The sequence below is a fragment of the Sebastes umbrosus genome, chromosome 20, assembly GCF_015220745.1.
Source record: "Sebastes umbrosus isolate fSebUmb1 chromosome 20, fSebUmb1.pri, whole genome shotgun sequence".
NCBI classification, from domain to species: Eukaryota; Metazoa; Chordata; class Actinopteri; order Perciformes; family Sebastidae; genus Sebastes; species Sebastes umbrosus.
The window spans coordinates 1,437,640-1,465,402 of NC_051288.1; the positions used below are offsets into that span (position 1 = coordinate 1,437,640).

A 27,763-nucleotide genomic window follows, 5' to 3' on the forward strand; every position below is an offset into this window, starting at 1 on the left:
TCGGCTTGTGTTGGGCGGCTGCGTGGCCCGTGCATCGTGGCCTGCCTCGACTTTAGAGGCTCTATGCTCTGCTGCATATTCTGCCCTCCCTGACCTTGTGTTACCCACATCGCTCTTTCCCCTTCCTTCCTAAGCCCTCTTCACTTTTATTGTTTCACTGTAAAAGAAAAATAGACTGTCCTCCCAAAATGACAGCATCAGTCATTTGTGCAAATGTCTTAGTATGAATTAGATATAAGTTTTCCTGACAAGGACTTCTAGTGACCCTGTAAGTCCATCAGGAGCAAAGGTGGAAGTAGTGTGACGTTGTTATATACCCTGAAACCTTTGTAAGGAGGCGGTCAGGGTGGATGGATGTCAACAAAATGATTCCTACCAACAGTCAACATTTCTTCCACAACCTTAACTTAGTAGTTATTCTTTCAACCATGACAACAGAAGTTCCCTTACCGGCCTGAAATTGTAGTTTTTAACCCAAACCAAAATCTTTCCCTAACCCTACATAGATGTGCCTAAACCTCACTGGAGCTGAAGGTGGTGATAGATCAGGAAACAGTCCTATGGATCACTTATGTAGCAGTGAATAGTAACGGCTTTGGAAGGCCCTGACAACATGTTGTCATTTGCTCGTGGAACAGGGCTCCCGGCGCGACTCTCAACCGGGGCGGACTGTCCCCAGTGCGTCAGGGGTCTGCAGCGATCACTGGCACCGACCCGTCTTGAAACAAGGACCCTGTCTTGTTTACCATGCTCTGTGGGTGTCACCAGCATTCATACAACTAATGTGTTTATGATTAAATCGTTAACTAGAGCTCAAAGTTCTTCATAGATCTAGCCTCTTTATTTTGCTCTCAAAGTGCGCCAGTTTGATGCATTTAACTAACTAGAGAGTCCGAGGTTCGCCCACAAAATCCTGTGGGAAACTATTGTATTACGTCATCCAAAACTGGATGTCCCCCCACTTAACTTATTCCGGCACCACTGGTTAACGCTAGCTAGCTACAGCTGATAAAAGGATGCAAAGCTTGACAGGCAACAGTAGCCAAGGAGGCAGGCCTTAGCAAACAGACAGTTGAAACACTGAAATTCCAAATCTTAATCTAATCACTTTTTCTCCCCCTCGTCTCATCCTCTCATTTAAAGAGCAGAAATATGACTCAAGGTCCATCGCTAGACATGCTGTGGACTGTAGGCCTGGGGTCTGCGGGGGCAAGGTTTGAGGTGGGCGAAAGGCAGACGGGCTGAGCAGCCAGGACCTCCAAGAAATGCAGGGGAGGTTTCCTGCCCCGGATCCTAGGCTGGGAACACAGTATCCCATCATATCCCGCTCCCATCATCAGACCCCCTAAATGACGAGAGACAGATGGGGAATCACACTGTGTTCCTATACTCAAAATACTTCCACTGTCTTCGTCTTCTTCTCTGTCCAAATCTGACCCTCTGGCTCTATCTCTTGGTCATTACTTTGGACTTTCTCTCTCACTTCACTTCTTTATTTCTGCCTTTTTCTTACTCTCCCCCTCACCCCCCGGCCCTGGCTGTGACACTTTGTCCATTTCTTTTCCTGTCCTCTGTGTGTGGGGGTGTGTACTGTATGTGTGAGTCTCTGAGGGGTCGACTGGAAGCAGCGGTTGTGGTCTGGCCTGTAGTCAGGAACTGATTCACTGATTTGCGAAGCGTAATGACATAATACTACTACAGATTGTTGAATGGCAATAATGTTCCCAAGACTCTTTTTAATTTTGTTATATGTCACAATCTCATGTTCTGGTGTCTGTAGTCTGCAATATTCAACTGAAGCCAAGAGCTGAAATAGCAACAAAGACAGAAAAATGTACTCCAGTCGAGAGATGATTCTATTATTCGTGTAATAAAATTACATGACAGACAACATGTATTATAAATCACAGGCTTCACTGAGCCACTTCACACAAATTTGAAAAGGAGGGAAACATATTGAGACACTCTCGGGTTGATAAAGGACATTCATACTCCCTTATCAGATTTGCTGCTGATGAATGTATGGGAAATCCCATGCTTTCTGCCTCAGCAGACAGTGATCGTGCCATGAGGCCAAGAGGCTGGGGACCCACAAATCACTCGTGTGAGTATCAGCCCTCGAAATCCAACATGATGTCCGGCGGCTCCACGTGAACTTTCACACTGTCTGTTTACTTGGCTCTAGATGTCCCTAGCTCATCTAATTATCTTGCTTATGTGACGGCCAGTAATGATTGAAAAAAAAGCCAAACAAAATGCTCCTGGGTTGATGCCAAAATGAGGGGCTCCCAGGGGCGGCTGGTGTATGGGGGTGGAGGACAGTGGATGGAAATAGCCGTCCAGACCGCGGGGAAAGCCCCTGTAAATTCTGGGACAGTGACCACAGGCCTGCCTGACGGACACACAGCTGTAGTAGCGGCGGTTGTTATAGGACTGACGTTAAGTGACGGGCCTTTTGGCAGCGCTGTGCAACATATTTTGTTTGGTTCTGTTTGTGGCCCAGCAGATGGGAAACAAGCTGGGTCCATGTTCTCCAGAGGTCCTGGGGGAGCGGAGGACCAGAGGGAGGAGATTCTGCCAAAATGCCATGTTGGATTGGCATGACTGTGGCAATGACATGCACTCCATGTCACGCTAGTTCTGCTCATGGGGACGGACTTTGACAGAGGTCAATGAAAGGCAACCTTTTGACATGACAGTCATGGCTCATGAGGTCATAGTGTCACATACTGGCTAATAAATAAATGGTTAACACAGAGTGACACTCCATCACTTTCTATTGAACTGATGGAACATTTTAATAACAAAGTAAACTAGAATAATGCACTCAGTAGAGTGCAGATCTCTGACATCTGCCAGGTGTGTCTGCAATGACAACACATTCTCACTCCCAGAACTCGTCAAATACCGAGGCGTAATTGGTGACAATCCGGGCTTTCAACTAACTCCACTGTAAACCCACCCACGGCATTATTTGACTGTCAGAGCAAGTGATGTGGTATTAATAGCGTGCAGAGTCCGGGAGTGGGAATGTGTTGAATTTGCAGCCTTTAATTGTGCAAACAGACTATTTCAACACTAATGTGTCCTCATCAGAGTAAAAAAGGGCAAAGACATTAGGCAAACACATATAGAGTCAAACTACAACAGGTGAGCAGTTCTAATTGGATAATTGGTTGAACAGGATTTAAAATCTATTGAATAGTGGATCCAAAGGTGGGGGTTGCCTTGTCAAGGTCCAAGTGCCACAGCCCATGCACCACAATCACACCAGGAACAAAAGAACACAGATATCTATTCAAGTTACAAAGTATCCTACTGCATCCATCACGTTTAATAAATTAAAGGAAACATGACAAATTCAGTTCTTCATTAAGCCAAAAGACTCAAGTGTGTTGAGAGTGTGAATCCAATATGCCTCTGTGCAGAGCAGTGAATTGATAATATCACCACATAAGAGAGAATGATGCTGCAGAGCCGTGGTTAGCCTGCGCATAATGTCAAGAAATCACATATCCATGTTTTGTGTTCAGTTTTGTTTTCAGATATCTTTAAAGTTCTTTTAGTTTGTCCAACATAAACCAGAACACAGGGACATGTCAGCAAGTAGACCTCATGTGTGCTGCTACACTTTATGAAGGATGTCAGGGTGTATTTTTTACCAGTACGTGGATGTATAAAGTATTTGGTGTCTAGCGACACTGAACTGAACACAGTTTCATTCAGGGATATGTACCACATGAACACAACATAACCTAAAATAATAAAGTAGACCTTCAACAACTCTGAATGACAACTGCTCTCTGGAAAGCAATGAACCCTTAGCAGCTAAGATGCTGTCGTTTTTTAAAAAGTTGAACAAAGAAGTGAGTGATTACTGTGTGAATAGCATAGTCCCTCAGTAGCCTACAGCGGCTATCATGTATAGTGACATTTATTCAATCAGAGAATAAAAGACAAACAGGCTTGATTTAATGCTTAACTGCATTCACTCTCTTTGTGTAGTATGGGGCTGCGCTGTATACAAACTGAACATGCATGCCAAGTACACCTGTTCCCATGGCAACCGCATCTAAAATAGGTACTTTTTTATAATATGAGACCATGTTATCTGATAATTCCCACAGTCCCTCACACAGACAACATATAGAACATTACCATAAGTGCACTTAACGTGAACACAATGATGGAAAGCATGTTCATAACCCTAAAATATAGAAGATATAATGAAAAATGAAATGAAGTCTCCATCATCCTGAGAAAGGATCAGTTGTTGGATGCTCTGTGAGTAGAAGGAGGGAGAGCAGCCATGTGCAGCTGGCAGTACCATGAGCAAACATCGTGCCCTTCACTGAGCTATGAATCATAAGTGGGGGGGGGTTAGCAGACAGAATGTGAATGTGATGGTGTGGATATAGCTCCGGTCATGGCAGACTGTGTGGGAAACACAAAGAGGGGCAGGCCGAGTCACATGGGTCGTCCTGCTCCCAAAGACAGGACGACAACTCTCTCTCTCTCACTCTCTCTCTTTGTCCTCTCAATCGCTCTCTCTCTCCGTCTCTCCCTGCTTGCCCAGCCTCCCTTCTCTCTCTCTCTCACACACATACCGTACACACTCCTCCATTGTCTTCTCTATTTATGCTTTATTGCCTTTATGCTACTTAAATACATATTTGAAGTACTTGTGCTTTACTTGAGTATTTCTTCTCTCCAATGTGTCAGAGGGGAATAATGCACTTTTTACTCCACTATATTTATGTGATAACTTTAGTTACTAGATCATTTACAAATTAAATTTGTGGATAAAAAAACAATACATGAGGCGCTTATAAAATCTGATGATGAGTTATGAATGAAACAATCCAACAACATATAGAAGCTTTGTAGAGCTGAAACGATTCGTGGATTCATCAGTTAGTCGATTGACAGGAAATTAACTATTTTGATATTTTACATCGTTTTTCATTTAAAAACATTTCATGTGATTTTTAGCTTTGCCTTGGCCCAGTATTAGAACATTATAACACCCTATACTTCAAATAAGCTGTTTATTGGCCCTAAGAACAAGTTGTGCATCACACTAAAAGGCCAACCCGTGACGGTTTCTCCATGTTATCTGCCTGCCAAAGCTTCCTCACTCGCATTATCTAGGAATACACTCTGCAAAAGATTTGCTGCTTTTCTTCTGATAATTGTAATAATTGTAATGTTTAACGTGCACTCTGGGCTCTGGGTAATTGTCACTATTTTCAAATTTTTTATCACACAATAATCAATCGATTAACGGAGAAAATAATCAGCAGATTAATCCATAATGATCAATAGTTGTGGTCCAATCAAAATAGTTCACAATGAACTCCACCTCAACCAACAGCAGTAAAATGTTGCTCACACATTAATGCATGAGTAATAATAACCCAATGATATAATATATAATAATAATAATCAGTCTGCATGTATACTTTTACTTGTAATACTTTAAGTACATTTTCCTGATTATACTTACAGTATATACTTTGTATTTTAAATGCAGGAACTTTGTTTGCAATGAATTATTTTTACAGTGTGGTATTAGTACTTATAGTCTAACACTTTCTTAAGGTATTATTCTAAAGTATTTCCTTTATTACACACAATACACAGTATTATTATTGTATTGGATTTAATGTAATGGTGCATTAGGATGTATTGAGTACCTGTATAGATGTGTCATAGTAACATGCACACAATATTATGTAATATAATGCTGTATGAGTACATGTGTATGTGCAGGGTACATATACACTATACAGTATGTGCATTGTTTGTGTGTGTATTTCAATTTTAATCTCTCTTTTATTGTATATTTTAGTTTTCTGACTGAAATGAAGTGATTGTGTATATTTGTCCCATTTAAATGAGTGGTTCACAGTTTAGAATAAGCAACATTAGTATTTAATTTGATTATATTGTTATGTACAGTACATAGAATAACAATAGAGGGGTCACAGGAAGACATTCTGTCATTTTAAAACTCCACAAATGAAGATAGTTGGTGACCCATTCACTGATCTTTGTTTATTTCACATTGTTTAATGTATTTTCTGTATTTTTTAGGAGAAGAAAACAAATAGAACATTATTGTTCATAACAACTATCGGTTTGGTGAACCACATAGACAAACCAACAGTGGGTTAAGAGTTTACGAATTTAGCAATTGTTTTATACAAATCATAGTACCACTATTTACTCACACTTTATAGATCAGTCATGAGCTAACGTTTGGGTTATTAATGGGAAAATCTCTTTAGCTGGTGTTTATTCTTTCTCTTTTAATAATTCATCCAGCCTGCAGTTATAAATGTTAATAAGAAAATTGAAGCAGCCTTACTAATGAACTCTTTTCTTATTTAGGGTTTATAACCGCTCCATAAAGCATTAGTAAATCATTTATTAACCATAAATACGGCTACAAATCCTCCATACAGATTGCCTTATTAAAAAGTGGTACTTTAAATGACTTTGTGCAGCTGATGTGAACTATTCTACAGCAGCTGTAACGAGTCCCCTGATATACATTAAAGCTATATGTGATTACTGCCTCCATAGAGAAAAGAAAACCATGACCCCCCCCGCCCCCCTCCCCCTTGTCTTCTACACGCTGAAACAGAAATCAAACAAACAGAAGCATATATTAAGCTGTTGGGTAAAAACAAAGTCCTTCTGCTCGTATCGCACCTGTTAACAAACCACTGGCACTGTTTTCTGAGGCCGACAGGAAAAAGGTCTCCAAATAGCTTTCCCATGAGCCTCTAGTCTAAAATAAAATAAAAGGGGCTGGCAGGAGCCGCCCAGCGCTCTGCTGCGACCCTGTCATGGGAACCATGCTAAACTGTCTGTGGAGATTTGAGCAGAATAAATGAAACCGCCATCCCTGAGTATCTCTATTTACATCGCTAATGCTAAATGCTCATTTATCTTTAGCAAATAATAAATACAGCAGAGAAAGAACAGAGGCTACTTCTCTCTCTGCGTGTGTGTGTATTCGTCTGCGTGTCTGCATGCGAGCCAGTGCTTGCACGCATGGTTCAGCATGTGCTCGTGTACGTGGAGATGCCTTGTTGACTTGTCTCAGACGCGATGAGTGAGAAGAGGAATAAGCAAAATCACATTAAAAGTGTGGGAGTGAAGAGCCAATAAGACCTGTAAACAAAAAAGGGCATGCTAGCCATTACCGCCAAAGTAAACACACACACACACGCAGCACGCTTCAACAAAAACATTTACATTAAACAGCACACAAAAGACCATTTATTAAAAGAAAACAATAATGCTTCACAACTTACAAAGCTGAAGCATCTCTGAAAACCCAAACAGGCTGTATCCACCAAAGGAAAGTGAGGATTCCACTGAAATGAATCAGCTTTTTCTGGGGGCACTGAAGCAGAATCGGCTTAAGTGAAGCACACCAACCAGCGGCGTTCACCTTTCTCTGCTTCATTCTCAGACTGCACTCTATTTTAGGGACCTCTGATGACTCCGTCTTGGCCACATCTCCCTTTTTCCACTGTAGAAAAAAAAGTTATTCATAATCCTCCCAATAACTCAACACTGTTTGTCCAATGTGATAAAGCAAAGGGAGCGTTCACAATCTAAATTTGCATTCTTCAGAAGTGAATGGCTTTGTCAGCTGGAGTAATACAGTTTGCTCCGTCTGCCTCCTCCCGCTGCTGGGAGGCTGTTTACATGGGGACAGCTCAGAGATCCAGAGAGGAGACAACGCTCCTGGCCTCTCCCCACAAGAAAGGCCTCCGTGGGTGGGCAGCGTTTCACCCGCTGGTGCTCCAAAATCATCCCCGAGACGCACAAGAAGAATAAAACTCTCAGAGGAATTGACAGATTTTGTGCCAAATAGTCCATTTTATGACACAGCCCCCCCTCTCAGCTGCATTATCTGGACTTTAGAGCCTGTCACTTTAAAGGGGAAAGTTGAAAAATGAACAGAGATTATCCTCAAAATAGCAACAGGAGGTCACTGACAGAGGGAATCCCCCATTAATCTCGTCCGTGCAGTTTTGGGGAACTTTAGGGTGCAGGTCAAGACCAAAAGACCAGAGGTTAGAAGTGGGGTGGGGTCACGGGACGGGACCTCAGATCCTGTACTGCTCTCAGCTATCTGGGCTTAAAGTAATCAAAAACACAAGCTGGAGTGATTCCCAGAGTGTATTCCTAGATAATGCGAGTGAGGAAGCTTTGGCAGGCAGATAACATGGAGAAACCGTCACAGGTTGGCCTTTTAGTGTGATGCACAACTTGTTCTTAGGGCCAATAAACAGCTTATTTGAAGTCTAGGGTGTTACAATGTTCTAATACTGGGCCAAGAAAAAGCAAAAAATCACTACAATCGGGAGGCCATGGATACCTGCACCTGAGAGGCCTTTCTTAAAGAGTGTGGTGCAGTCTGTCCAGAGTTAAATGATCCCAATCAGCCACAAGGAGCAGCACCCTAACGCTAGGACTTATGGGTATAAAGAGGCAGTTGTTGACACTTGATAGCCACTTCAGGGAGCTAACCCTTAATGTTAGCACAAAGAGGTCAGCACCGGCAGAGAGGGACAGCGGAGAAAACAACGTGTAGAGTCAGCATTTCACATCTAACTCTGTGAATTAAAGATTTATTTTGACCAATCCAGAGTTGGTGATTGTTGGAACAATGGAAAGACTAACCAATACTATGTGTTTGATGAGTTTTATTCTGGTGGCTATAAAAGGAGCATATTAATTATGTTTTGTGTTATGTTAATGAATTACAATAATTGTCCAAATCCCTGTTGATTTTATTTATCTTTAATAGGTCTACATGTTTGGAATCTGTTTATATTATTTTGAGGAATGCTTTGGGGGCTTTGGATATCACCTTTGTCCTGGGCAGGAGCAAGACACACGGCGGCCCTGCTCGCAGGCTGCCAAATACCGTCGCTTTGGGCAGTGCCCCTTGGCGCCTTGATACCGACGCACAAGGCACCCTTTAGCTCCTGTATGAGACGTACCACACTTTCAACTAACTCCGATGTAAACTACGGAGACTAGACGTCCCGGTTTGTACGGGATTGTCCCGCTTTTAAGCTGGGTGTCCCTAGTCCCGACCAATATCTGTAAAACACTCAAATGTCCTGGTTTTCACCACATATAAATATTGATTACAATATTATACTTACATAAACATACAAACTCTTCAGGGGACTGGTGTTTCTGTCCCTTGTCAAACCAGAAGGTGAGGGATTTTTACTGACGTTATGTCTCGTGACAGTATGTCACATGACCCTACGCCATTGAGTCACATGACGTTATGTTTGTAGCTTACGTTCCGTTACAAGCGTACTTATTTTAAGTCAAGCCATGATGTTTTTCCTAACCCTAACCTGGTAGTGTTGTTGCCTAAACAAAACTACCACCGTTTCACAACATTAACCGCGTGTTACAACGTTAACCGCGACCGTTTCACAACGTTGTGAAACGGTTAACCACGTTTAACCACCACGAGTTACAACGTTAACCATAGCTGTTTCATAACGTTAACCACGAGTTACAACGTTAACCATGTGTTACAACGTTAACCGTGGGTGTTTCTTAACGTTAACCACATGTTACAATGTTAATCCTGTGTTACAACGTTAACCATATGTTACAACGTTAACCACAATCATTTCACACATTAACCATATGTTAAAGCGTTAACCATGGCTGTTTCATAACGTTAACCATGTGGTACAACGTTAACCATAGCTGTTTCTTAACATTAACCACGAGTTACAGCATTAACCATATGTTACGTTAACCACGTGTTGCGTTATTTGTAGTGTTACCGTTAGCTTGCTGACTAAAATGATTAGAAATAAACCAAGTTATCTCTTCTCTTTTACCAGCTAGTGTGGCGTTACATTAATTTTAATTCTGCATATGAATCATTTAGCTCTGTATTACTTGTCTATGCATTCAGTATGTTTTGGACTCGCGGTTCTGGGGCTCCATAACTATGAACAGCACAGAAGTCAACTTAAAGTCATGTTTAACTCAAGTTACGTTGCCTTAACTCACATGTACAGTATTTCACTGACTCCCTCTGCCACCAAGATCCTGGATGAAGACAACATCAACACTTTGCATGCTGAGAGGATCACCTGCTAGTACAGCGTCTTATCTCCGTGCACAGCCTCGCTCTGACTGAGCTGAACTTCTGCATGCTTTCTCTTTCAACAGGGAATTTACGGGCATCAAACCGAAACACTTTGTTCTCCACTCAGGCTTCTGTCTCTGTTTTCTCCCACAGCCTTGAGGAGGTACAAGAAGTGGGGCTTTAGTCTAACATCTGAACTTCATTACTCTGCTCGTTCATGACTAGGTGCGTCTTGAATCTTTTTCTTTTTTTTTTTTACATAATTCATAGGTCTCAAAGTCAGGCTTGAACCTGTGACTCACCCAAGATCTTGACTGGCAATGAGGTTGTTCTGTTACAGGCTACTTATCATACACAATGTCATCATCAGAGCATGTCTGTGAGTTATCATACATATGTTTACCTGAACAAGAATGTTACACAGCTATATTCTGGAATGGGTTCTGTAATAGCCCCAACTGTTTCATATCCCTATGGGGCACCAATCACTCCATTTTATTAGCTTGTATATTATACTCCTCCAATCCAAAGTAATACAGCTGAATGAAACACAAAACAAGTTTCTACTTATAGCCATCAATCCCTACAGCAATGTAAAGGGTGTGCACACTTTCCCTTGATAAAGAGAGATAGTTAGGTAGAGATAGATTTCCTTTTGAGTATTAATAAATGACGTATAGCAAAATAATGTTGTTAATGTATGGACATAATTTAATCTGTATATGAAAGACGCGGTTGAAGCTTCCATATATGGAGTTCTGTAGTCAATTCTATACCTGAAAAGAAGGGTAAAGATTCCTAAATCAGACTCTCAACCCATCACCTACCACTCATTTCTCTGATCCCTTCAACCCATTCCTCTATCATTCCCTCCGCTGTGCACACGGGCATCACTGACAGCACAGTCCTCCTCCATCACAGGTCAAGCAATTCACCCCGAGCAGGGGAATTAAAGAAAGCAGAGATATCGTCAGATGATAATCCCCTCTAAGATTCGGAGACGCTGTGATCTCATGACACGCACTGGCCGTTTTTCAAAATGTGCTATTTGAAGGAATCTCCCGATGTAGCTGTATGGCTCGGTACGTAGCTTTGGGAACGGCGGTGTGACCTCTGTTTGACCTCTGTGTTCACCTTTGACCCAGAGGAAGTTGTAAACAGAGTAATCTGCTGTCAGTTAAAGGCATTAACTGCGCTGAGGTCATGAAACGACGCTGGCGTGAGATCCAAAGTGCCTCTAAACTGAAAACATCACGGTGCCATGAGATGAGGTGAGATTGGGTGGTCGTAGGGTGTGTCGGGGGAACGTACTGCTTATCTGTGAGGCTTCTTTCCAGGAAAATAAATTTTAAAAAACACTAACATAAAATACATGTACAGAAACCAGAGGGATGTTTGAGTGACACTAGTTTGATGTTCCAGGTCTCCTGATACACAAGGCCGTTTGGATATAAACCCCACGTTGCCGAGGCTTGACAGTAAAAAGGCCCCGCGAGCTTCCCTGTGACAGGCCGTAATAAATGTCACAACCATGAAGTCTTTATCATACAGACAAAAGGCACACCATCGAGCAGGTAACGCACACAGCAGGCCTGAAGAACTGCTACTGAGAGTATTGATATGTCGGCCCACTACGGTGTTTTGGGAGGAAACTTTTAAGGGCTGGAAAAATGTCATGTTCCATGAGGGCTAGTCAAGTTTAAATCCCTGTAAACTATAGCCATGAAATCATCATTCTCAGATGTTATATGAGTGTCAAGGCTTTTTCTATATTATATTTCACATGGGACAGAATGTAAGAACTCATAGATGTGGTACCTTCAGTGGTCACTATAGGAAAGCAAGATAACCTCTGGGTAATACAGATGTTTGCAGGGAGAGACTTATTGGACCGTTTAAATGGGACATATAGTGCTCATTTTCAGGTTCATACTTGTATTCTGGGTTTCTACTCGAACATGTTTACATGCTGTAATGTTCAAAAAACAATTGTCAGCTGATGTTATTTACATACACTGCAATCACAAATGGACAGAAATCCTAACGGCTTGTTTCAAACGCACAATTTCTGGATACGGGCTGTGTGTATTTCTCCGTATATTGAGCAGTTTGATAGTTTAACAGTATTTATATAGTACTTAAACCTGCTTTATAATATAAAAAAACCCTGAGAATCTCACTTTTTCCAATATGGGACCGTTTAAGTATAAAATAAGAGCATTATAGAACAGTGAGCTCAAGATGGAGCGACTAGAAGCTGACAGGTAGTTCAATCACAGCTCACATTGTAGAAACCCAGACTACATGTGACCAGCTCAGTTTTACAGTGACATTTAAGTCTGGAAAGTGTCTGCTTGGATGACGCAGCAGACATTAAGTCGATGGCATGATCCTCTAAACACCTATTAAAACTTGCTGTTGCTCACATCTCAAATTAGCGACTAATTTTGGTGAAATTTGACAATGTTTCCACAACAATTTCAAAACTTAATGTTGATGTCTGAACACACAAACACACACATCTACTATACAAGCTGCTCCAAATCACATCTGTCTCAAACTAATTCTTGCTCCTGGCAGACCATAATTAGCAAAGCGAGAGTTGTTGGATGGCTTTGCCAGGATACTAGCATCACTTGCAAATCATTTAAAGCAGTTGGTTGATGTAACTGGCCCATTTTGCCTGTCTGATGTGATTGTAATTCATTTAAAGTACGTTTGTCTTCACCTAGCCTCAGCACTCCCCTGTTTAAAATATCCAAGAGGCTGCGTTGGTGCAGGGTGAGACGATCAGATATGATCCAGGAGATCCAGTTTGAGCAATACACACATTAATCTTTAGGCTTATAAGACAAAACACAGCATAGTAACAGTGTGTAAAGCTATTTTTGTGAAAATTCTTTTATCCTCCATCTCACCAGTCCAGAGGTAAACAGTGTTAATATGGCTGTCATGTTACAGTCATCTACATGAAAGAGTGTTTGTACATATTGAATTGACCAGAGCAGCGCGTTGCAGGGTGATGATGCACTGTGCCCACCGTTCGGATGCAACTCTCTCATTGAAATGAAGGAGGAGGATGCGGTTATTTTAACGCAGTACTGTTGTAGGTCTGAGGGTGGTCATACAAGTTACTGGATTTGTAGACATATAATCTAATTAAAACCAAAGAAGTCTCTGTATGTCTGTATGTCTGTTTATGGATGCACCGATACCACTTTTTTTCAGACCGCGTACAAGTACAAGTACTTACATTTGGGTACTCGCCGATACCGAGTACCGATACGAGTACTTCTCTGTGCCAAAAGACTCTCGTTAACAGCCAGCTGGAGGGTGTGAGCGACACATGGCAGGCTGGGGAGTCCCGCATACGAGGTGGTGCGCCGCCACCGGCTCTAGGTCGGCTTGGAAAGGCTCGGGGCGAAGGTGCTTCCCGGGGCCGTGGACAAAGTGTCACCGGGGCGGACTGTCCTCAGTGCGCCCCAACTGCGTCGTGCCCCCAGGGTGCGGCTCGGCCCAAGTAAAAGGCGCCATTCGATAGAACCCGAAAGATGGTGACGAGAGGTTAAATCGTTGAGAGGCCGTTGCATCGGAGCCGTTTTGCGAGTACGAGTATATGAGCACACCGATACCCGATATTGGTATCGGTATCGGTGCATCCCTATATCTGTTTTTCGATTTTCTCAACAACCGTTTATCCAATCGACCTCACCCTCTGTGGGTGTATTGCTAAGGACCCAAGGAAGTTTCACGCGTCACACTTGACACTTCTGAATGTGGTGGAATCACAATCATTGTCTAGAGTGGCCGTGATCAGCTCGCAGCGTCGCAAGTGGAGTAGTGTTGTAGGCTACTTACTAGCCTACGCAGCTGCTGTCAGATAAAAGCAAAGATGCTCTATAACTGCTATATAAATGCTCTCTTGTAAAAGTTAGCTACGTCTCCTGTATCTTCTCGACCAATCAGATTAAGGTTCTTCTTCTTCTGTGTTTATTGGTGGATCGCATTCACAAACCAACTTTAAAGGTGCATACCGCCACCTACTGTGTCAGAGATGGCAGTCTATTGTCTATTGTCATAAGTGAATAAATATTAAATTAATACTTTTTATGGAAAAAAATGTGTATTCAATTAGTATTATGTTTTTTTCAAAAGCGAAACAGACGTTTCACAAAAATGAGTCACAAACAAAAGTGTGATTACAAAATGGTGGCTGGTAAAACTTATGAGTGAGTGGTAGAACTTAGACTAATAGATGTCAGCCTAAGTGGCTGGTGGAAGAAAACACTAAATATGAACCGTTACACCGCCGTGTGAGCTTTGGCACCGTGTACTCTAGCTTTGTTAGGGGATGCAACTGTGTCATGGCGGGTGTATTGCTCAGGACCCAAGGGAGTGCAGGGAGTTTTTTGAATGAGGTGTTCTCCAGAAAGCTGCAAGCAGTAATACCGAATGCCAAGCAATCGGACGGTTCCAAACGGGCACTGCACTAGTAATACAAATGCATTAAAATAACACTGATGTAGCTCCAATTCTCTTTTCAATAATTCTCATATAAGACAAACAGCCATTAAACAAATGTGAGGCGGACAGAAGTCCTACCTGTTCACTGGTTGTCACTTGGCATTCCTGTTTCAAGCCACAGCCTGGTGTCCTCCACCTGTTAGAGAGAGATATCATCATAATGCTAAACATGATAGGCAGACAGTATTTAATGAGAAACATAACATATACTGTGTCATTTTTATTGACCTAACCATCGCCATCAACAACTTCACCTTGGACCTTCATCATCAACATCACTGTTCTCCATCAGAGTGATGAATGGGGGATTTGAAAACAGCCTCATGTGTTTTAGTGACTGCCTTTGATTGACAGTGCATCAAAGCGATAAAGCACAACCCTTGAAAGCTCCGACTATCCCCGTGGATCAAGATGCTTGGCGGGGCAACAAGCTGCCAAGCAAACACGCATGTAATCAAGCAGCCAATAAATACACCAGAGCAGCACGACAAGAATGTTCACACAGTTAATGTGGATCCCACAGAGCGCCAACAGCTCTGCCAATCCCAGTGGGATCTAGGAGGGGGTACAACAGGGAAATGGCCATGTTCCAGTTAATTGAAGAGGACTTGATTTCTGCACCTTATAGCCAAAACTCTGAGCTTATTACGCAACCATGTGGATCCAACGTTTGAAGCCGGTGCAGAGTGATATCACACATTTAAAGAGAGGAAACAAAGGAGGGTCCTGCTAGCTGGAGTCTAGCTTGTTTGCAGAGGCGTGAACTTAATTTCTTGAGGGCTTTGCAAGCCATCTGATTTTACTATCTTGCACAAGCAAACACTATAACACACAGACTTAAGACACACACACTCAGCATGCATATTCTTGGAAGACGAACAAGAGGTCAGCAGATATAAATCTTTTAATAAGCCAAGAGACTGAGATGTATTGTGGTTTCATATAAAATCACCCTGATTGAATGGCACAATAATAACCTGTATTTCATGATGTATAGTACTTCATTAAGTTGCTGAATCACTGAAGAAACAAGGCTAGCCTGCATGGTTTAATAGATCTTGTAAACATAATTCTTTCCCATGTGATAAGAGGACTACAAATCCTTTCCAAGGAAATGACGCTGATGTGAAGTCATGCCATTCCTCTTAACTATTCTAATGACAGCATCAAATATTCTGTCAGAGGAAACAGCCAACAACAACAGCAACAACCTCTATTTTGCATTATCTCTTTAGACTGACCACGTACACGTATTGAAAGCATCTTTTGTAACCTTAAGTGTGAGAAGGAGATTATTCTTCAGCTTTATTACCAACGCTCAAAGAATCTATTTTAAAAGGACTGATTTGTGTTTCTTTGGAATCATACACATCCTTTTCCCTTTGAGCGATGGATTTAGTGTAACATCTGTTTCAGGATACAAACAACAAGGCCCTAACCCAGTGGAAGAATTCACAGCCTCGTCCATGTCCATTCATCCAGACCAGTGCCCATTCTTGACAGTTTTACTTTGGTCTTTTTCAGCCCTGTTATTTTGATCTATGTATACAGGCTGCTTAAGGCAGAGTTACAGTGAGAGGATTCAAACCAAGAGAACCCAAGACCTCTTCCCACTTAGACTGTTATTACAGGCACACTGTGTACCCAAACATCACAAGTCTCCCATTACAACGAAACAATCTGATTTGGCTACTTTAGCCTTGTTAGTTTTCTCATATGCATATGCTGATGTGCGTTTTGTGGATGCAGTCGTTTCATTATTCCTCTTCCTTTCTATATGTATTATCTCTAAACTCTTGGGCTTCTTCATGGAGCTTTTGCAAAGACTTGAGTGATTACGATGCACACTTTCTGTCTATCTATCCTTAAAGGAACAGTGTGTAGAATTGAACAACATCTAGCAGTGAGAATGCAGATTGAAACCTCTCCTTTGAGCCTAGCGTGTAGAGCAAGTACGGTGGCCGAGTTGTTGTAAGAGTTATTTAGAGAATGGCAGAGCCCAAGTATGTGTGTGTGTGTACGAGGGAAGTGAGTAGTGAAGCAAGAGAGAGAGCGGTGGCGAATGTGTGTGAGCGAACAAGTGAGCTAGCAGAGCAGAAGACAGAGTTAGTTCAGCTCTGAGAATGTTCACTGGAAGTTTCAGTTTGTGCAGAAATAACTGCTACTGTAGAAACAAGGCGGCCGGCTCTGTGCAGAGGACCCGCTCCTTATTTAGATATAAACTGCTCATTCTAAGGTAACAAAAACACAACTATTCTTATTTTCAGGTGATTATACACTAAAGAAAACTATATTGATATTATGTTTAATTTCTGCCAATAGATCCCCCTAAATGTTACACACTGTTGTATATATGTTCTATATATGTTCTATACTGACGCCTTAATGAGGGTCACAGATCATTTTGTAACAACACCAGTAGGGTCAGCAATTAGGTTCAACCAAGGGACACTTTTACAGGTTTTCAATGTTTGGTTTGTGAAACAAAAATGGTTCTTTCTAAGGCAGATGAGTTATAGCACTATACTCATTTGGCAAAGATTGGGCCAAATTCCCTATAATTTTTGTTCATATCCCCGATTTGTTCTTATTTTGTTAGTGCCCATTGATTTCTAGGAATCACGAATGTTTTCTTATTTTTGCTTTACTCTTAGGTAAGAGAACATTTTACGAGTGGTCGAGAGCACTCTTACCAAGATAAGAAAAAACATCTTGTTATCACAGTCCACAAAGAGTTCGTCCAATACAAAGAAACATGAGCTTTAAATTTGAGGAAAATTAAAAAATACCTGCCCTTATATAGTGTTTAGGGGTGTTACCTATGCTAATACCTGCCCTTATATAGTGTTTAGGGTGCGTTACCTATGCTAATACCTGCCCTTATATAGTGTTTAGGGTGCGTTACCTATGCTAATACCTGCCCTTATATAGTGTTTAGGGTGCGTTACCTATGCTAATACCTGCCCTTATATAGTGTTTAGGGGATGGTAAATGGACTTGGACTTATATAGCGCTTTTCTAGTCTTCCGACCACTCTAAGCTCTTTACACTACATGTCAGTATTCACCCATTCACGGTGCCAACTTTGCCCATCAGGATCTAATCTAAATACTCATTCACACACCGATGGCTATGCCTCCGGGAGCAATTTGGGGTTAAGTGTCTTGCTCAAGGACACATCGACATGTGACCCGGAGCAGCCGGGGATCGAACCACCGACCTTCCGATTGGTGGACAACCTACTCTACCCTCTGAGCCACAGCCACGGGATGTTACCTATGCTAATACCTGCCCTTATATAGTGTTTAGGGGATGTTACCTATGCTAATACCTGCCCTTATATAATATTGAATTTTTGATCAACTGGGATTCAACATTCAGCACACCTGGGTGAGAGCAGATTTGGATGGTTAAAAACATTCAGAGCATTGACTCCTCTTATTTTTTCTCTAAACAGAAAATTAAGAGAAAATACAAGACACATTTAAGAGAATATTGCTGCATGAAGCCCAATAACTCATATACACAAATGTGTGATCTATACATGCATTATATGTGCATGTTAGTGCATGTGAGCGTAGAAATGCGTAGAATGCTTTAAGGTAAAAACAAGGCCATGACATTTTTATCAAAGGTAAATGATGGCAGTAGCTAACATAAAAAAGATCCATGATGCCTCGGGGCAGAAATTCTTCTTCACTGTCATTCTCTCCAATGACACTTTGAGGAAACATGTAACTTCCTCATCACGGTTCACAACCAGTGTCACAGAAGTGCTGCTCAATTACCAGTGTTAGTGGCAGGGGAAGTGACCAACCATGAAGGCGACCACAAAAGATCCAGGTAGCATTCAACAGGAAACATCACCTCGGCCAATTACCCATGAGCTCATATGTTGCCAAAACAGCCATTAATCCGAGTGGTGAGCACACGGAGGGCCAGCGCAGCTTCCAAAGCCTCCACCGAGGGTGAGAGGACTCACAAGGCGAAAGACAAAGGAGGAGGTGTGTGATATGGCAACCAGATGAATCGATCATCTAATTCTGTATGTCTTTAACATGTGACAAAACAGTGCAGACTGAAAACTACATCAATAAGGTCTGATCACGAAAGAGCCACAAAGTGTCCATACTTTTCTAGATTTACAACTTTGCCATAACCTGGAATTGATTAAATTCACTTTCATTACTTTAGAACAGACTTTCCAGAAACCTGCACCACTGTGTTTCCCTGAACTGTTGTCATATTAAGACCCAAATAATACAAGCCAGTTACGAGAAGAGAGCATGACATCTTGCAAGCTTAGTAAAGGTATGTGTAAGATGATAAACGATGAAGGCTTATACGTATAAAAATGAACAGTATACACAAATGAAACCAGACTTCTAGGAGATTCATTCCACACTCTGGTGCTTACAGCACAGGAATAATGACAACAAATCTCCCAGGAGCCACGTGTCCTGTCATCATAGAGGTCAACTGGAGAACTCGCTGAGCACAAATAATGTCTAACTACAGACCATGTTGAGATGGGATCACACCAGCCATGACGCCAGATCGATCCAGGGGTGTAAAGTGGGGAAGCCAATAGCCCCTTCCACACTTCCTACATCCCTACTTCCGGCGCCCTTGCTCGGACCATACCCATCTTCAAACTTCATTTTGATCTCAACTACACATCTGCAAAGTTTTGTGACGGCATCTTGCACGGTATAGTATATGTACACAAGAGGGTATAAATTTGAGTTGTATTTAAATGAAATTATATTAGAAAATATTTTGAAGACTTTTTCTATGTACAGATATGTTTTAATATTAAAACATATCTGTACATAGAAAAAGTTTAATATGGAGCATACAGTAAGTGACTGTACTATACTGAGAGAAAGACATTTCAATTTAAAGATTAAGATTACACTTATTTTGTCAGCATTCAACACTCCTGCAGCATGCTCAGGCTGGGAGCAGCACTGTGTATCTGTTATGTGTGCTCTTATTTAATAGCAAGTAGGCCTACAGCAGCACATACTGTATACATTAGCCTTTCAGAAAGACTGCACAATGTGCAGCAGACATTTGACTTGTCACAGCACAAGGAAAAGAACAGGTGTAACAATATGAATGTCAATGTTCTGCCAATATTAATGTAATAACATTAACAATGGCTCTCTTCCATGTATCCCAGGAAGACTTGTTGGTGAAACAGCATGCTCAAAATTAGGGCCCTGGAAACGACACACCTGAGAGGAATGTAGCCATAATGAATTAATGTTATACATTGCACCTGGGACTCTCCAGCCAAGACATGTTCAAATGTGTGCTTTGAGAGAGGTGTCAACAGAGGCTGGTGGAATGTTAGATAGCCTTCTGGGCCTCTAGGTCTCAATTTAGCAACAACTTAGAAAAGTACTTTTTTCCTTATCCAAATTGAAGGTGTAAAAATAGAGTCTGTGGTATGCTGTAAGAATCTGACACAATGACTTCTTTAATTATTTGATTCAGTTTTAGCTACTCAAACTGAAATATCTCTGCAACTATCAGACATATTGTTCATCATCAGCAAATGTTAGCACGCTAACACCCTAAACTAAGATGGTTAACATTGTAAATATGGTCTGCTAATTAGCATGTTAACACTGATATGTGTCACTCAAGGCTACATTAGCCGCTGCTAGCATGATACATCCGAATCTCCGACCGAGCTGTCAGTGTTTGAGTTGCATTGTGGGTAATGTAGACGCCAGGTTTTGAGCAGTAAGATGAAATCTCTGATTCTGCTGCTTCGATAAACTGTCCATTGAGAGTACCACAATGTCAATTCAGTTGAATGCTCTTTTAACTGACTGGTTAGTTAACTACATTATTTAGTGTAAATGATACGCCTCAAATGATAACAATAATAATAATAACAGAGTCTTGTGCAATTGCTTACAGGTCTAAAAATGGATCAGATTAATTCTGTGAAATTATTGTTTCCAATCAATAACTGCACAGACACAGCTTCTCTATTAGGATGATATTGGTATGTCTAGATACACTACTGCTCACAGCCATAGACATATATACATAAACGCCACATTGACTCATGGATCGTACGTCAACGGGGGCGCCATATTGGACAGGACAAGACTGGCCTGTAAACAAATACAAATGAACGGGGATGCTGCATGATCACTAAAACAGAGGAAAACATTTCATTATATTATATTATATTATATTATATTATATTATACAGGGACCTCTCTACAAGTAATAACCTTAAACAAGGAAAATAAGCCAAAGTCATTCTTGACAGACGTGAGTTTCAACAATTCCTTCTGATAAATGAATTATTTTCTATCAGTAATTCAGTTCAGGTCAGCCTACGGTACACACTCGTCTCCTGAGCGTCTAGCAGCGATTAGAGCTCAACTATCCAGATTCTAAGTAACTGGAGACTAAACTTTATTTTTCTATTCCTCATAGATCATAACCCCTTTAACATAATAACGACTGGTTGAAATCGGTTGAGAAATGTAGACGTTATAGTGCTTTTTATCCAGAGAAATGGCAGCTCCCCCATTCACTTGTATAGGGTTACAGGCCAGTCTTGCCCTGTCCAATATGGCGCCCACGTTGACGTATCGCCACAATGGGCTGAAGCGTCCAATGCGGCGTCTATGTATATATGTCTATGCTCACAGCCATTGTGAATCAAAACCTGAGGACTTCCAACATGGCCACCAGAGAGCGCATTCATTTCATCAAATCCTTTACTGCCAGACTCAGCGATTAGTTAATTATCTGGATCTCCCCGTCACAGCCAGCCAAACCACAGCCACTTCGATGTTCTAAACTGTGGCTACACGGGGCTATGAGCAGAAAAACTCTCCAAACATGTCCAAATCATACCTTTCATTAAACAAAGTTCAATAGCCTGTTTACGTCAGGCTGGGGTGTCCACCAAACAAACAGCACCACCACACTGTTGGTTTGCTAGAGAAGCAGATCAATGTTTGTTTACTCTGAGCAAGTCATTGGTGGGGAATGCAGGCTGTTTAGTGCGGGATGCTGCTGATATTTTGTTTGTGTGTGGTCATGAATACACACACGTACAGTAGGCCTGTGTGATTGGCTGTACTGTATATGTATGTGTACACATTGTTACTTAGGCCAAACAGTATTTACACCAAACATGTGTAAGCACTTAAGGGCCACTGTATGTAAACTCTGTATGAAAACCAATTTAGCATAGTAAATATGAAATGGTGAAATGTTTATGCAAATGTAATTAGCAAACTAATGGGCATTCACATCAACAAATATTGATTGAGAACATCTGCTTGATGTGTGAGATCATTACATTCTTCTGAAAGGTTGCATTACAACACCCAAAGTCTAATCAGGCACAGTGAGCAGCGCTCTGCCAAGTCGGCATCAAGAAAAACTAAAGTTATAGAAAATAATAGCTTGTCACTGTCTGTTCATAGAAACTCTAAATCTGATTAGTGAGATCAGTGTCTAAACTCAGGTTAACTCACTATCCAATTAAAAGCCATTCTATAAACACTGTGTCCTATTGTAAACACTGTAGATGTATGTGCAGCATATGTGATAGTCATCCATGTAGTCCATTTAACTGTGGCCAGATGGTTGGGCACATTCCTATGACGGCAAATTAGAAAAACTTACAATCACAAGTACAAGTGCATTAGAGTGGAAAGCCAATATCATCATATTGATCTACTCGTATGTTAAGGAAAGTCATAGCTATTTAATCATTATGCCAAGTATGCTTTTAGTCACTGTTAAAGCAGCCTCACTGTCTGGATAACAGACACGTTTAAATAAGGAAGTATTGTTATAGGTCCGAGAGATTCAAGGCAGTGTAAACATTTCACTACTTAATAGCATCTTGGTGCATGCATTTTCTTTTCAGGAAAATTCAGTGAAATTCTATGAGGTCATCCTGGTTGATTTTGTGACACATGTGGTTATTGGTGGTAACAGCCAGTGTGTTCAATAAATAACTAGGGATGCACCGATACCGATACCGGATCGGATATCTATTCAATTCAGTTCCATGTTTATATACTTAATACGAACACATCACTCCTGTGCTCGCCAATTTACGTTATGTTCAGAATAGATTTAAAAATTTGAATGATCACTTTTAAAGCATTAAACGGCCTTGCCTTAATATGATGCTGGCTTTTATCATCCCTCTCTGGCCATTTTATTCTTCTTTTAAAAAAAAATGTAATCTATCCCCAGATGTTTCTTGTTTTTGTGATCCCTTGGTTGTTTGTATTTTATTTTTTCCCGATTTATTGTTTTTTTCTGTTGTAACCTTGTTTAGAAAAGTGCTAAATAAATAAAGTTTATTATTATATGTTATATACATTATATACTGGAATTTTAATTCCTGTTGAAGTTTTGACCAATTTGTTGCTGCATTAAAAAGGTTTACACTTGACTTGTAATTCCTGGTAATTTTTGAATTTAATTTTTAAGATTTTTTACCAAGTTACATTTGTACGATTTATTATTTTAATAACAAATAACAATTCAGTAAATTTATATATATATACATATATATATATATATATATATATATATATATATATGTATATATATATATATACATATATATATATTTGTTTATTTTGTTTTACAAAGTTAGGAAAGCGATGTTTAAGTCAAACCTGATGTTGTCTTACACATAACAGAATGATCCCAGTCACTTCCACACAGTGAGACATACAGCTGATTAATGAAACACTGGTATTGGATCAGTACTTGGTATCGGTCGATACTCAAAGCCCAGGTATTGGTATCGGTATCGGGACTGAAAAAGTCGGATCGATGCATCCCATTAAAGAACCCAGGTCCCAGAGTTAACCACTGAGGGCAGCAAAAACACCTCAAGTTTCTTTTTCTCAGAAAAAAGGGCAACTACGAGGAAGACCATAAGATGGAGTTAAAAGCTCTGGGGATGGAAAGTAAGTGGACCATAAGTCCACTGAAACTGCAAGAGTCTGTCGTCTGTAGCTCTTAATCTAAAGGTCACTGTGGCTGTCCTTCCTGTACAAAGCCTGTCTTACTACATAGAGAGGCAATTACAACATGAATATACTATATACACATTGAATGGCTGTTGCTAAAACCAGCAACAATGCCGTCCATAAATAGTATCAAAAGTGGGGTTTGATATAATGGAAGTCTCAAGGATTACAACTTCAAGTCAGGGTGAAGAAAAGTGCTGACATATCCTCACCTAACAACTTTTCATTTTGTAGTTACATCATTGAAATATTCCAAATAGTTGGAATAATTGTCTGAAGAATACTAAGCACATGAACTGTTGACTGATCCATCATCCAAAACCATTTTCATGTCCCAGCTCGCCAGCTGCACGGGCTTCACTTCACCGTGTCAAGTTGATATTTTATGGCTTGTGATGATCGGTGGCTGTATCTTGATAACAAAAATAAAAACGTATGAAGTCTTTAGACGAATAGCGTCTGTTCTGTGTTAGCGTGATTGATTAGAGTAGCTGACTGAATTGATCTTTTCATATAAACTGCAGGCTCACCCAATCTGTTTCCTAAACCAAACAGGATCCTGTCATCTACCGCGCAACATTATTCCACATCTGAGCCTTTGAAGTCGAAGCGATCCGGCGGCAGATGCTTTGCACAGGTATGAATGTGAAGGTCGGAAAGCTGAGCACTCAACGAAAGGTTAAAAAGACTAGAAAGCATCTCGGCCCTGAACATGGATTACATCTCATGAACTCAATCCCTTTAAGCCATGTCACAAACCCACCAAAGTATTAGACAGATTCCGCCTCAAGAATTCATAATGACATCTTAAAACCATTTTGTGCACAGCAGCAGAATAAACTCATTAAAGTTTGCGAAGGTGTTAACCTGCCAGATCTATCTCCTATCTTTTTGATGCCTCATTCCAAATTCTGTATTCGGCACATCAAAATCTGACCTCTTCTATTTAAGGTCAGCGCCCATATTCGGCACCAGGAGGCTACTGCTCATCCTGGGTGTAATTTAAGCTTTAATTACATGCGTTGACAGAGAAAAGAGGGAAACAAAAACACATGGCGTGTAGGATAAACTGAAAAAAAACCTTCATCACTGAAGACATACCTGTGTGGTTGCAGAAGCTTAGCTCAGGTCAGACACTGGTCTGTGCGGATTACCTCTAGTTTGATATCATTACTCTCCCTCACCTTCCTCTTGCTGAATCCCTAAATGTGTGTCTAGACTGCCGTCTTCTTGTTTCTTTGCTTTAGCAGCCTTGCCGTTCATCATGGGGATCATCCCAATGTTTTCACTTGACTGGGCAGGTGGCATTCTCTGATCTATACGCTCCATGTGTCGGTTCATACGAGACATGTAAAGCAAAAGTTCAGTGATAACGTGCTGACTCAGTCGGAGATCTAAAGGCCTCCTCTCTTTTAACAGCCTCGTGGCTATCACACTGTACAATAATGCTACTGTGTGACTCCGTCCTGCCAACATGCCAGAAGCACTCCCTGCTTTACATGGGACAATGCAATTCATTTCACTTTGAATTTACAATATGTTCAGGAGGTAGAGGAGAGATGTGGCTATTAGCACATGCATATACTCTCTTACATTCTGGAATTTACATAAGAGATATGAACGAACTTGACGGCAGCTCTCACAATACCATGTAAAGTAACAAAAGCACAACTGCGGGATGAAAACAGATGTTTTACATCTGGACCGACTTCTGCATAATCTAAACACATTACTTATTATTGCAATTACTCGTGTCTTACAATGTAATTAGACATCATAGGAAACCCATAGGCTGCATTTCAGCAACCCAAATTATGTCGAATGTGTGTGCCAATTCAGTTTACTGGAACTCTAATTGGACACATGTGGTAAGATGTGTCCGAGTGCTAATTCATGAGCAAATCAGTAACATGCAGCCAGTCTGGGTGGCATTTAGCTGCATGAACAGTCAGTGAGAGGTGAAATAAAGGGCGACAAAGCACCAAAGCCCAGCATAACCACAGTCTAACTAACTAAGTGTGGATTATGCACCCATATGTAATACGTCTAAAATGGTAAACTTACCTCTAGTGGTTTCCGACCATGCAGATAGTTTGGGTTTTATTTCTCTTGGTTTACAGTCTCTTTGACAGTGAATGGAATTTAGTTACAACAATTCAGCAGCAACATTACAGGATAATCTACAGACCTCACCATGAACAGTTTTCATAGGGATTATTTATTTGGTAGAAAGCGGCTCCTCTGGTTGTATAGAAGTCTGTGAGAAAATGAGCCTACTTCTCTCTTGATTTATTACCTCAGTAAACATTGTAAACATGAGTTTATGGTCTCAATCGCTCGTTTCAAGTCTTCTTCAATACAGCATGATGTTCATTTAGTGAATTATGGTCCCATTTAGAGTCAGATAGACCATAAAGCAGGGGATGCTTTAGGGCGGGGCTACCTTGTGATTGACAGGTTGCTACCTTGGCGTTGTCCGGTCTGGGAGTTGTCCGTGTTTTTGTCTTGTTGAACTTTAACCCTTTCACAGTTTGTTTTTGTTTCATCAAAGTTAAAGGGACTCTATGTAAGAATCAGAAATGTCTTGTTAACATCGACACCTGTGGCCGTTAAGTCAATGAAAGTCAGCGTCCTGTTGCTCGCACTTGTGCTCGCTCTACATTGACATGAACGAGCATCGCTCAAAACAGCGAGGCGACACACGTCAGCTAAAAGCACAATATCACTCTATATTTCAGCTGCTTGGCAGTAATGTTAGCTGACCAGACGAAGGTCTCTCCATGAATCAATGCTGATCCTAGTGTTGGCTTTTCCTGCCTCAGCATCCCGACCGCGGCCGGAGGGAACAGGGGAAACACCGGAGTTTTGGTCGGAGACGATAATGTTTCTCTCTGCGGAGCCCCGTCACTTCACAAGACACGGGAAACCTCTGTTGGTCTGGAGGAGCTGCAGCAGTTATTTCTGCACAAACGTCCACTGTACATTCACTAGATATTCTCAGAGCTAAACTAACTCTTCTGTAGTGTGTAGTGTGCGCGCATGGACGTGAGAGTAGAACGAAAGAGTGAGAACGAGCACGGTATGTGAGTGAAGTCAAGCAGGCAGAGGAGCAGAATCCAGCAGAGACTCCGGCCCTGGAGACCAAAACTACGGTCTCCCCCACGTCCTCCGACCGCGGCCAACACTGTTTAACAGACGGGCTTCACTAGATACAACCAAGAGGTTTTGGTGCTTCACTGTAGTTTGTGTTGGAGTCTGAGTCTGAACAGCGTAGACACACCTGAGCGCGCATGAGACACCGACCCGCAATGATTTATACGTGTAAGAAGTTACAAACAGTCCCTTTAATTATAATATTTTGATCACCTAGAGATGTCTTATTTAGCGCTGGTGTCACTTCTGGTTGCAGAAAAGCCTAGATGGCGACGGTCAATAACCAAAATGGTGACGGACAAAATGCCTAACTCGAAGCTTCAAAACAGCAGTCCACAAACTAATGGGTGACGTCACAGTGACTACGTCGCCTTCTTATATACAGTCTATGCATAAAACTGATGGAGAGCATGGTTTAGCTCCACTTTGGTGATTGATTTAAATCAATAGCCAGATCTTTCTCGATACACCAGGTCTGAAAACAGCGAACAGACCACATAGTAGGGTTGGGCGATGTGTTAAAATTTTCCAACCGGACATCGCCAGTCCAACAACCGGCGATTGCCGATATATTCGAGCAGGTGTGTGTGTGTGTATGTGTGTGTGTGCACATCTCCACCTCCCTTGCTGCCGTAGTGCCACGATAATGCGCAAGGCGCTTAGCGTGCAATAACTACACCTTTCTTGATTTCCCTGTCATTTGTACGAAATGCATCCGATTTTTCTGACACAATTCTTTGGAGCAACCTCAAATTCATGAATTATTCTTGTTTTAGTGAGTAGTTTTTATATGCAGTGTATTAATCTTAAGCATCGTCACTGTCTAAACATCACAATACTGACTACAGTTTGACTCCCCGTTACCCATATATCAGTACCATGTTGT

The 27,763-nt window shown here is 41.3% G+C and overlaps 2 long non-coding RNA genes across 3 annotated transcripts in view; both read right to left on the reverse strand.

Annotated features, from left to right (window-relative positions):
- The window catches only part of LOC119479179, a 67,715-nt gene that overhangs the window by 25,143 nt on the left and 14,809 nt on the right, over positions 1–27,763 (reverse strand). The window contains exon 2 of the long non-coding RNA XR_005204633.1: positions 14,759–14,816. This is a non-coding gene — a long non-coding RNA (uncharacterized LOC119479179). The remainder of the gene's footprint in view (positions 1–14,758; positions 14,817–27,763) is intronic.
- Positions 7,278–12,075, reverse strand: LOC119479178. Of its 2 annotated transcripts, XR_005204632.1 has the most exons (3): positions 10,459–12,075; positions 10,078–10,310; positions 7,278–7,546 (listed from the first exon to the last, which is right to left on the reverse strand). It is a non-coding gene; the product is annotated as an uncharacterized LOC119479178 (long non-coding RNA). The 2 variants fall into 2 exon arrangements; XR_005204631.1 differs by having other exon boundaries at positions 10,078–12,075.